At 46.4% G+C, this 10,000-nt stretch overlaps 2 non-coding genes across 2 annotated transcripts; both read left to right on the plus strand.

Annotated features, from left to right (window-relative positions):
* Positions 1-3,593: 3,593 nt before the first annotated feature.
* LOC143304804 (small subunit ribosomal RNA) lies at positions 3,594-5,516 on the plus strand. The gene has a single exon (XR_013061437.1). It is a non-coding gene; the product is annotated as a small subunit ribosomal RNA (ribosomal RNA).
* A 2,783-nt stretch (positions 5,517-8,299) lies between these two features.
* On the plus strand, positions 8,300-8,454 carry LOC143304784 (5.8S ribosomal RNA). The gene has a single exon (XR_013061417.1). It is a non-coding gene; the product is annotated as a 5.8S ribosomal RNA (ribosomal RNA).
* Positions 8,455-10,000: the final 1,546 nt, after the last annotated feature.

Genomic DNA, 10,000 nt, shown 5'->3' on the forward strand with positions numbered 1-10,000 from the left:
CACTTTATTTTTTTAAAAAATTTCATCCTCCGGACCAACATGACCGGGACGTTGGAACTTAGAATTTTTTCGCACCGCCACGAAAGTACCGAAAGTTCAACTCGAAATAACTCGTTAAAAAGTGTTACGAGGTACGGATGTTTTTACATAAATCGTTATAACTCGATAAAATACGTCGGGATTAAGCGTTTATATCGTCGGCAGACGGATATAAAAACGTTCGGACCGACACGACCGGTCGTTGGAACATAGAAAAATTCCGAGCCGGTACGTTGGGACTTGGAAAAATGCCGAGTGCGAAAAAGTTTTTTCGAGTTTACTCGGTTAAAAGCGTTACAAGGTATGAATTTTTTTGCATAAATCGACGTAACACGACAAAATACGTCGGGATTAATGGTTTATTTCCGTCCGAGAACGATTTTTAAAAACGGACCTATGCGGCCGGTCGTTCGAACTTGGAAAATTTTCGGACCGAACACTCTTTTCGAGTTAATTCGTTAAAAAGCGTTACGAGGTACGAATATTTTTACATAAATCGTTATAACTCGATAAAATACGTCGGGATTAAGCGTTTATATCGTCGGCAGACGGATATAAAAACGTTCGGACCGACACGACCGGTCGTTGGAACATAGAAAAATTCCGAGCCGGTACGTTGGGACTTGGAAAAATGCCGAGTGCGAAAAAGTTTTTTCGAGTTTACTCGGTTAAAAGCGTTACAAGGTATGAATTTTTTTGCATAAATCGACGTAACACGACAAAATACGTCGGGATTAATGGTTTATTTCCGTCCGAGAACGATTTTTAAAAACGGACCTATGCGGCCGGTCGTTCGAACTTGGAAAATTTTCGGACCGAACACTCTTTTCGAGTTAATTCGTTAAAAAGCGTTACGAGGTACGAATATTTTTACATAAATCGTTATAACTCGATAAAATACGTCGGGATTAAGCGTTTATATCGTCGGCAGACGGATATAAAAACGTTCGGACCGACACGACCGGTCGTTGGAACATAGAAATTTCCGAGCCGGTACGTTGGGACTTGGAAAAATGCCGAGTGCGAAAAAGTTTTTTCGAGTTTACTCGGTTAAAAGCGTTACAAGGTATGAATTTTTTTGCATAAATCGACGTAACACGACAAAATACGTCGGGATTAATGGTTTATTTCCGTCCGAGAACGATTTTTAAAAACGGACCTATGCGGCCGGTCGTTCGAACTTGGAAAATTTTCGGACCGAACACTCTTTTCGAGTTAATTCGTTAAAAAGCGTTACGAGGTACGAATATTTTTACATAAATCGTTATAACTCGATAAAATACGTCGGGATTAAGCGTTTATATCGTCGGCAGACGGATATAAAAACGTTCGGACCGACACGACCGGTCGTTGGAACATAGAAAAATTCCGAGCCGGTACGTTGGGACTTGGAAAAATGCCGAGTGCGAAAAAGTTTTTTCGAGTTTACTCGGTTAAAAGCGTTACAAGGTATGAATTTTTTTGCATAAATCGACGTAACACGACAAAATACGTCGGGATTAATGGTTTATTTCCGTCCGAGAACGATTTTTAAAAACGGACCTATGCGGCCGGTCGTTCGAACTTGGAAAATTTTCGGACCGAACACTCTTTTCGAGTTAATTCGTTAAAAAGCGTTACGAGGTACGAATATTTTTACATAAATCGTTATAACTCGATAAAATACGTCGGGATTAAGCGTTTATATCGTCGGCAGACGGATATAAAAACGTTCGGACCGACACGACCGGTCGTTGGAACATAGAAATTTCCGAGCCGGTACGTTGGGACTTGGAAAAATTCCGAGTGCGAAAAAGTTTTTTCGAGTTTACTCGGTTAAGAGCGTTACAAGGTATGAATTTTTTTGCATAAATCGACGTAACACGACAAAATACGTCGGGATTAATGGTTTATTTCCGTCCGAGAACGATTTTTAAAAACGGACCTATGCGGCCGGTCGTTCGAACTTGGAAAATTTTCGGACCGAACACTCTTTTCGAGTTAATTCGTTAAAAAGCGTTACGAGGTACGAATATTTTTACATAAATCGTTATAACTCGATAAAATACGTCGGGATTAAGCGTTTATATCGTCGGCAGACGGATATAAAAACGTTCGGACCGAGACGACCGGTCGTTGGAACATAGAAAAATTCCGAGCCGGTACGTTGGGACTTGGAAAAATTCCGAGTGCGAAAAAGTTTTTTCGAGTTTATTCGTTAAAAAGCGTTATAAGGTATAAATTTTTTTACGGGAATCGTTATATCTCTATTAAATACGTCGGGATTAAACATTTTGATCGATTTTTTCAAAAAATTAGCGTTCGCCGAACTGACACGACTGGGATATTTTTCTAATTTTTTCGTTAATTAACGTTACAAGGTATATATTTTTTTGCATATTTCTACTTATTTTAACGTATTGTAATTGATTATAAACTTGTTTGTTTTCCGTATTCGATAAAAGAGTATGTTTACTGATGCAATTTTTCGGTGAAAAAAAAAATTAATTTTTTGGTAAAAATGCATTTCTATTATGTTAATAAAACGTCTGGTAATGTATTTCGATGGTTGGATATTGGCTTTGTGTAGTAGTGATCGAGCGTTCGCGAGACTAAGTTCCAGCGTCCCTTCCGAACGGTACGTTGCTACGGAGGTTTTGCACCGTAAGCGCGCGGCCGCTAGCCCGGCCGGCGCCGGCCTTCCGGCTGGCGCTTTCGTATCTATAAGAGAGACGTCGAGCCGGACGGTTCGGTCGGAGCAGCGTTGAGCGCGTGGCTATTCTACGGCCTCGGTTGAGAATTCAGTCACCGCTCCTCGAGTCTTAGTGTATTTTACGCTATTTCTCGACTGTTCCTCCGTTCTCGTACTGGTTTTTTCTCTACACTGCTGCGCCGCGGGTCGCTGTCCTGGACGTAATGACCAAATATCGTGGCAAGGTTCCCCTGAGTCGGGAAGCTGGTGACCTGTGTGTACGTATTCTAACAAAAGTTGTTAGATGCGTGTGTGCTTGTACTAACTGAGTATCGATTCACTCAAGGGATTATAACCGTCTGCTTTCTATAACAACTTCTGCTTTCGCAGAAGTATTCGACGGGCCGGTAGAGCGTACTATCTTTGCGTAGTATGTCTTCTACCGAGAATGTTCTACCGAAAAGGAAGAATATTCTTACGGTATGTCCAGCGCGACGCACTGGGATACGCGCTTGTTCGTTCAGCGTGAGGTGTGTATACGTGCTTTACCGCTAAGATATTCTAAGAGTTGAGAGAGGAGGAGAGATATAAGTCTTTTTACACGAAGACAGCATTATAGAATGTTCCTTTAGAAGTATGATTCTTAAACATTTTATATAATACTATGAGAGAGAGAGAGGAGAAGTTGAGAATTACAAAGTGGCTGCGAGCGGCGTTCGAAGATTATTACTGAACTATGGGTGTATCTCGAACGTCGCTAAGAGATATATTTTATAATATATCTATCTTAAGAACGAAAAGTCTCGTCGTACGGTGCTTACGTCCCACCTACGACACGAAGAGAACTTAAACGAAATTTATAAGAATTGTTATACGAATAAGATCCCTGGTTGATCCTGCCAGTAGTCATATGCTTGTCTCAAAGATTAAGCCATGCATGTCTCAGTACATGCCGCATTAAGGTGAAACCGCGAATGGCTCATTAAATCAGTTATGGTTTCTTAGATCATACCTACATTTACTTGGATAACTGTGGTAATTCTAGAGCTAATACATGCAAACAGATTCCGACCAGAGATGGTAGGAATGCTTTTATTAGATCAAAACCAATCGGTGGCGGATGGCTCGTCTGTCCGTCCATCGTTTGTTTTGGTGACTCTGAATAACTTTGTGCTGATCGCATGGTCGTCTAGCACCGGCGACGCATCTTTCAAATGTCTGCCTTATCAACTGTCGATGGTAGGTTCTGCGCCTACCATGGTTGTAACGGGTAACGGGGAATCAGGGTTCGATTCCGGAGAGGGAGCCTGAGAAACAGCTACCACATCCAAGGAAGGCAGCAGGCGCGCAAATTACCCACTCCCGGCACGGGGAGGTAGTGACGAAAAATAACGATACGGGACTCATCCGAGGCCCCGTAATCGGAATGAGTACACTTTAAGTCCTTTAACGAGGACCAATTGGAGGGCAAGTCTGGTGCCAGCAGCCGCGGTAATTCCAGCTCCAATAGCGTATATTAAAGTTGTTGCGGTTAAAAAGCTCGTAGTTGAATCTGTGTGTCACAGTGTCGGTTCACCGCTCGCGGTGTTTAACTGGCATTATGTGGTACGTCCTATCGGTGGGCTTAGCTCCTCGCGGGCGGTCCAACTAATATCCCATCGCGGTGCTCTTCACTGAGTGTCGAGGTGGGCCGATACGTTTACTTTGAACAAATTAGAGTGCTTAAAGCAGGCTACCTTCGCCTGAATACTGTGTGCATGGAATAATGGAATAGGACCTCGGTTCTATTTTGTTGGTTTTCGGAGCCCCGAGGTAATGATTAATAGGGACAGATGGGGGCATTCGTATTGCGACGTTAGAGGTGAAATTCTTGGATCGTCGCAAGACGGACAGAAGCGAAAGCATTTGCCAAAAATGTTTTCATTAATCAAGAACGAAAGTTAGAGGTTCGAAGGCGATCAGATACCGCCCTAGTTCTAACCATAAACGATGCCAGCCAGCGATCCGCCGAAGTTCCTCCGATGACTCGGCGGGCAGCTTCCGGGAAACCAAAGCTTTTGGGTTCCGGGGGAAGTATGGTTGCAAAGCTGAAACTTAAAGGAATTGACGGAAGGGCACCACCAGGAGTGGAGCCTGCGGCTTAATTTGACTCAACACGGGAAACCTCACCAGGCCCGGACACCGGAAGGATTGACAGATTGATAGCTCTTTCTTGATTCGGTGGGTGGTGGTGCATGGCCGTTCTTAGTTGGTGGAGCGATTTGTCTGGTTAATTCCGATAACGAACGAGACTCTAGCCTGCTAAATAGACGTAACTTATGGTATCTCGAAGGCCCCCGGCTTCGGTCGGTGGGTTTTTACTACCAACGTACAAACAAATCTTCTTAGAGGAACAGGCGGCTTCTAGCCGCACGAGATTGAGCAATAACAGGTCTGTGATGCCCTTAGATGTTCTGGGCCGCACGCGCGCTACACTGAAGGAATCAGCGTGTTTTCCCTGGCCGAAAGGCCCGGGTAACCCGCTGAACCTCCTTCGTGCTAGGGATTGGGGCTTGCAATTATTCCCCATGAACGAGGAATTCCCAGTAAGCGCGAGTCATAAGCTCGCGTTGATTACGTCCCTGCCCTTTGTACACACCGCCCGTCGCTACTACCGATTGAATGATTTAGTGAGGTCTTCGGACTGGTGCGCGGCCAATGTGATAAGCATTGCCGATGTTACCGGGAAGATGACCAAACTTGATCATTTAGAGGAAGTAAAAGTCGTAACAAGGTTTCCGTAGGTGAACCTGCGGAAGGATCATTAACGATACGATACCAAAAGAATTTGACTTGAACACATATAAAAACTATGAAATATATATCAATGGTCGGTAAGGAGCTGTACTCCTCCTGTATCGACGAAAGTATATACGACGTATTAACAAGCTATATACTTTAACAAACGAAAACGCCAGGGAGCTTGGCAACCTCCGTTGGCACGAATAGTAATATTCTTAAGGAGGAGACGACCCTCCAGCTACGGAATTATACGAAGAGAAGGTGGCACTCTCTCTCGATCATCGGGATGAAGAGATATGTATAAGTATAAAAACGAAATGCGAATGAAACTTATTCGAGGCGCCTGCGTGAGGTCGTAAACAGAAAGACCCGCCGTCTCCGAATAAAACATATATATATATATATATATGAAATTCTAATAAAAGGGAACTCTAGCTTCGAAAGAGCCAACAAAAGTTAAGGCTCGATATCAAACGAAAAAAATTACGATGGAAACCACGTGTAAAGAGAAATGCAGTCGTGGCGCCTGCGAGAGGCCGTACACAGAAAGACCCGCCGTCACGATCTCGTATTTCGTATTTGCATCGTGGAAACCGTACGAACGAATATAAAAGTCCATGCAAACTAATAAGAAAATCTCTAAAGTGCCTCGTGTCGGAGAGATCATGCTCGCCTATTCTCTTCTATGTTTCGTGGTCTGTGTTGCGTTTGTTCTCCTCCTAGCAACGGGACATATCGAAGACTCCTCTTTGGGATCGAACGAAGCGTCTAGAACGAGTCGACGAGAGCGAAAGAACTTGTAGCGAGTCGCGCAGAGCGAAAGGATACCGATATACATCTTCGAAGGTTCTCTTCGAAGATCCATGGATACCTTCTGCGTCGACTTCTCTCGTCTCTTTCATCGAAACTCTCGTCGTTCTCGAAACGTGCTTCCTACCCACAGGGCGTGTGCTCTTCGTGTGTCGTTTCGTTCGAAATAACGAAACCACGTGTAACATACTCGTGGATCGGGTAACCTAGAACGAAGACGCATCGCGTGGATGTTGGCCCGCTATGCGACGATGACCGATGATGATGATGATACGATGTCGATGTCGATGTCGATGTCGATGTCGACGACGACGACGACGATGAAGACGATGTGTAGCAACGATTCGTAACTAGTGTAGCCGAAGTTCGTTCAGAGGGGAATGCCGCCGGCTTCGAAGCCTCGATGTCGTGAGTCGGACACCCGTGCCGTCGCTAGAGTTTTTCAAACTCTGCTTCTGGATATTGGGACGAAAGACCGCTCGAGGACGACGACAGCCGTGCGTGCGTATCCCATCGAATTTTTTTACACCACCTGAACGAGACTAAAGTTTCGTCTAGTTGATCGTCTACCGTCGCATAATGTATATTATATACCGTTCAGAGGGGACCGGCTGTCTATCCTCGTTGTCGTGAGTCGGACACCCGTGCCGTCGCTAGAGTTTTTCAAACTCTGCTTCTGGATATTGGGACGAAAGACCGCGCGAGGACGACGGATTCGAGTTCCATCGAATTTTTGATGTACACACTACCTGAACGAGACTTAAAGTTTCATATAATATACCGTTCAGAGGGGACCGGCTGTCTTTCCTCATTGTCGTGAGTCGGACACCCGTGCCGTCGCTAGAGTTTTTCAAACTCTGCTTCTGGATATTGGGACGAAAGACCGCGCGAGGACGACGGATGCGAGTTCCATCGAATTTTTGATGTACACACTACCTGAACGAGACTTAGTTTCATCCAGTTTGTCGTCTATCATCGCATATATATAATATACCGTTCAGAGGGGACCGGCTGTCTATCCTCGTTGTCGTGAGTCGGACACCCGTGCCGTCGCTAGAGCTTTTCAAACTCTGCTTCTGGATGTTGGGACGAAAGACCGCGCGAGGACGATGGATGAGAGTCCCATCGAATTTTTGATTTACAAGACACACACACTACCTGAACGAGACTAAAGTTTCATCGAGTTTATCGTCGTCGCATAACCCGTTCGGAGGGAACCGGCTGTCTATCCTCGTTGTCGTGAGTCGGACACCCGTGCCGTCGCTAGAGCTTTTCAAACTCTGCTTCTGGATGTTGGGACGAAAGACCGCGCGAGGACGATGGCTGCGAGTACCATCGAATTTTTGTTTTTTTTTTTTTAAAAAAACATCACCCGAACGGAGATGTGTTCTATCTTTCGTCGATTATTCATGCTTTCAGTCGTCGCGTGGTCGCCATCCGTTCGGAGGGGATCGCCGGCTTCGAAACCTCGATGTCGTGAGTCGGACACCCGTGCCGTCGCTAGAGTTTTTCAAACTCTGCTTCTGGATATTGGGACGAAAGACCGCTCGAGGCGGACGGCCGCGCAAATCCCATCGAATCTTTACTATCACCCGAACGATGGAGAGATGCACGCGCGCTGTTTCTTGAATAATTGCACGAGAGAGTAGAATCAAACACATATAAAACATGGGCTAGCCACCGTCCTTACTCGTTCGCGAGATCGTGTGCTGTACAGAGGATTCAGAATCGGGTGTATATATCCCCGTCGTTTCCTGACGAACGGAGCTTCGATCTCGATGGTTGTTATATATCATAATGTACTTTACGACCGGCCGGCGAACGTGCGTATCTTCGCGCGTTCGTCGGTTTCTTTTTTTTCGAACGTTTTTGTGTCGTCAATCCTATGGCGACTTCTGCGCGTTCGATTCCCGTTGGTCGAACGTGACGGAACTCGGCTTCGCTAGAACCGAGAAGAGTACATTTGAGTATTGAACTGTTGCAAAATTTATAAAAGATTACCCTGAACGGTGGATCACTTGGCTCGTGGGTCGATGAAGAACGCAGCTAATTGCGCGTCAACGTGTGAACTGCAGGACACATGAACATCGACATTTCGAACGCACATTGCGGTCCACGGATACAATTCCTGGACCACGCCTGGCTGAGGGTTGCTCACGTAAACCTAAGACTGCTTGCGTTGCGTATCGTTACTCTCCGTATCTGTCTCTCTCTGTCCCTTCTTGCCTTAACAACCCGCCGTCGTTCTTTATATAAGAGAACGTTTCAGAGTCGGACGAAGGTACAAGAACGAGGATACGAATAAGAGCGGACGGAGAGAACATACGCGACGTACGAGCGATTGTTGGACGCTCGTCGGCGTTCGTCGCGGTCGTGCAGAGACCGTGCAAGTCGTACGCATGCTCGATATATAATCTATCGTGTTCACGGGAGACTACGAAACTCTACCTCTGTCTCTCTCTGTCCCTTCTTGCCTTGACAACCCGCCGTCGTTCTTCTTAAAAACTGTAAGAGAACGTTTCCGAGTCGGACGAAGGTATACGAAGGGATACGAATAAGAGCGGAGAGAACCGTCACGGACCTGCGTGAGTGCTCGCGGCGTCGTGAGTCGTCCTTACGAGGGCGACCGCCCGCTTATGCACCGCTTCGTGTATCGGTTATCGAACGTATATACTCGTAGTGTTCTCCTCGTGACCGATTTTTTTTTCATATCAGGCGATATATGCTACGTTTGCCGGTGTTCGACGCACGAAGGTCCGCGCCCCCGACGTCGTCTTAAACGAATATTATATTTGGCGAGACTGAGAGAGAAAGCAAATATGGGAACTCGGTCGAGAGAGGAGAGAAGAGAGAACCAAAAACCTAAACTCGATGGCGTGCGAAACTTTGCCATAATCTACCGTCTTTTCTCAAGACTCTCGTACAGCCCCAGGGATCGAATGCCCACTCCGTCTCTTCGCGAAAGCGACTGACAACAACGAGGACCGTCGCATCGATGGGTCGTCGTTGCGTTTTACACGCTCTGTGCTTTTTTACAAGCTCCGAAAGTATCAGCCGTAGATCCGGGAACGCACGCGCGAGATTTCTTCGAACGCTCTGACGACTTAGGGAGGTATGATCCCCAGCGTCGCGCGGAGATCGGAGAGTACACGTACTCGTATCGGGACGAATTTTCCCCGTCGTCGTGTATCTCTCTGCCCGCGCGCCTGGCCCCCCCAAAGCCACGTTCGTCGGAAATCTTACATATTTGTAATGCGTGTGCGAACTAGCGTGTGTCTAAGATCGGCTATACACGGGTGCCGCTGTACTACAAGCTCGAGGTGTTTTGCGCAGCGTTTCTGTACCCGAGGAAGATGCGCATGTGAGTCCGTTACGAAGTTGTTCGTACGGTCGTCGTCGGAGAGATCGTAGACGAGGAAGAAGACGATCCCCTTTGGCGAGGCTCGAGAAAAAACTTTGAGAGAGACGAGGTATACACGCGAGTACGACTATGTCGTGCGCGCGTGTGATTTTTTTTTTATGGCAATTCGGTGCTTCGAGAATAGAGAAAAGAGAGTGTTGGTCATCCCATGCCTCTTCGTCGTCTATCGCTGGACCGCGCATCCTAACGTCGCGCCGGTCGTCCAGTCCCCGAACACACACACCCGACGGTACGTCTCGCTCGCTTTTTCACTTGCGTGAGTTCCCGTACCGGGAACC

The sequence above is a fragment of the Bombus vancouverensis genome, unplaced genomic scaffold (genome assembly GCF_051014615.1).
Source record: "Bombus vancouverensis nearcticus unplaced genomic scaffold, iyBomVanc1_principal scaffold0054, whole genome shotgun sequence".
Taxonomy (NCBI): Eukaryota; Metazoa; Arthropoda; class Insecta; order Hymenoptera; family Apidae; genus Bombus; species Bombus vancouverensis.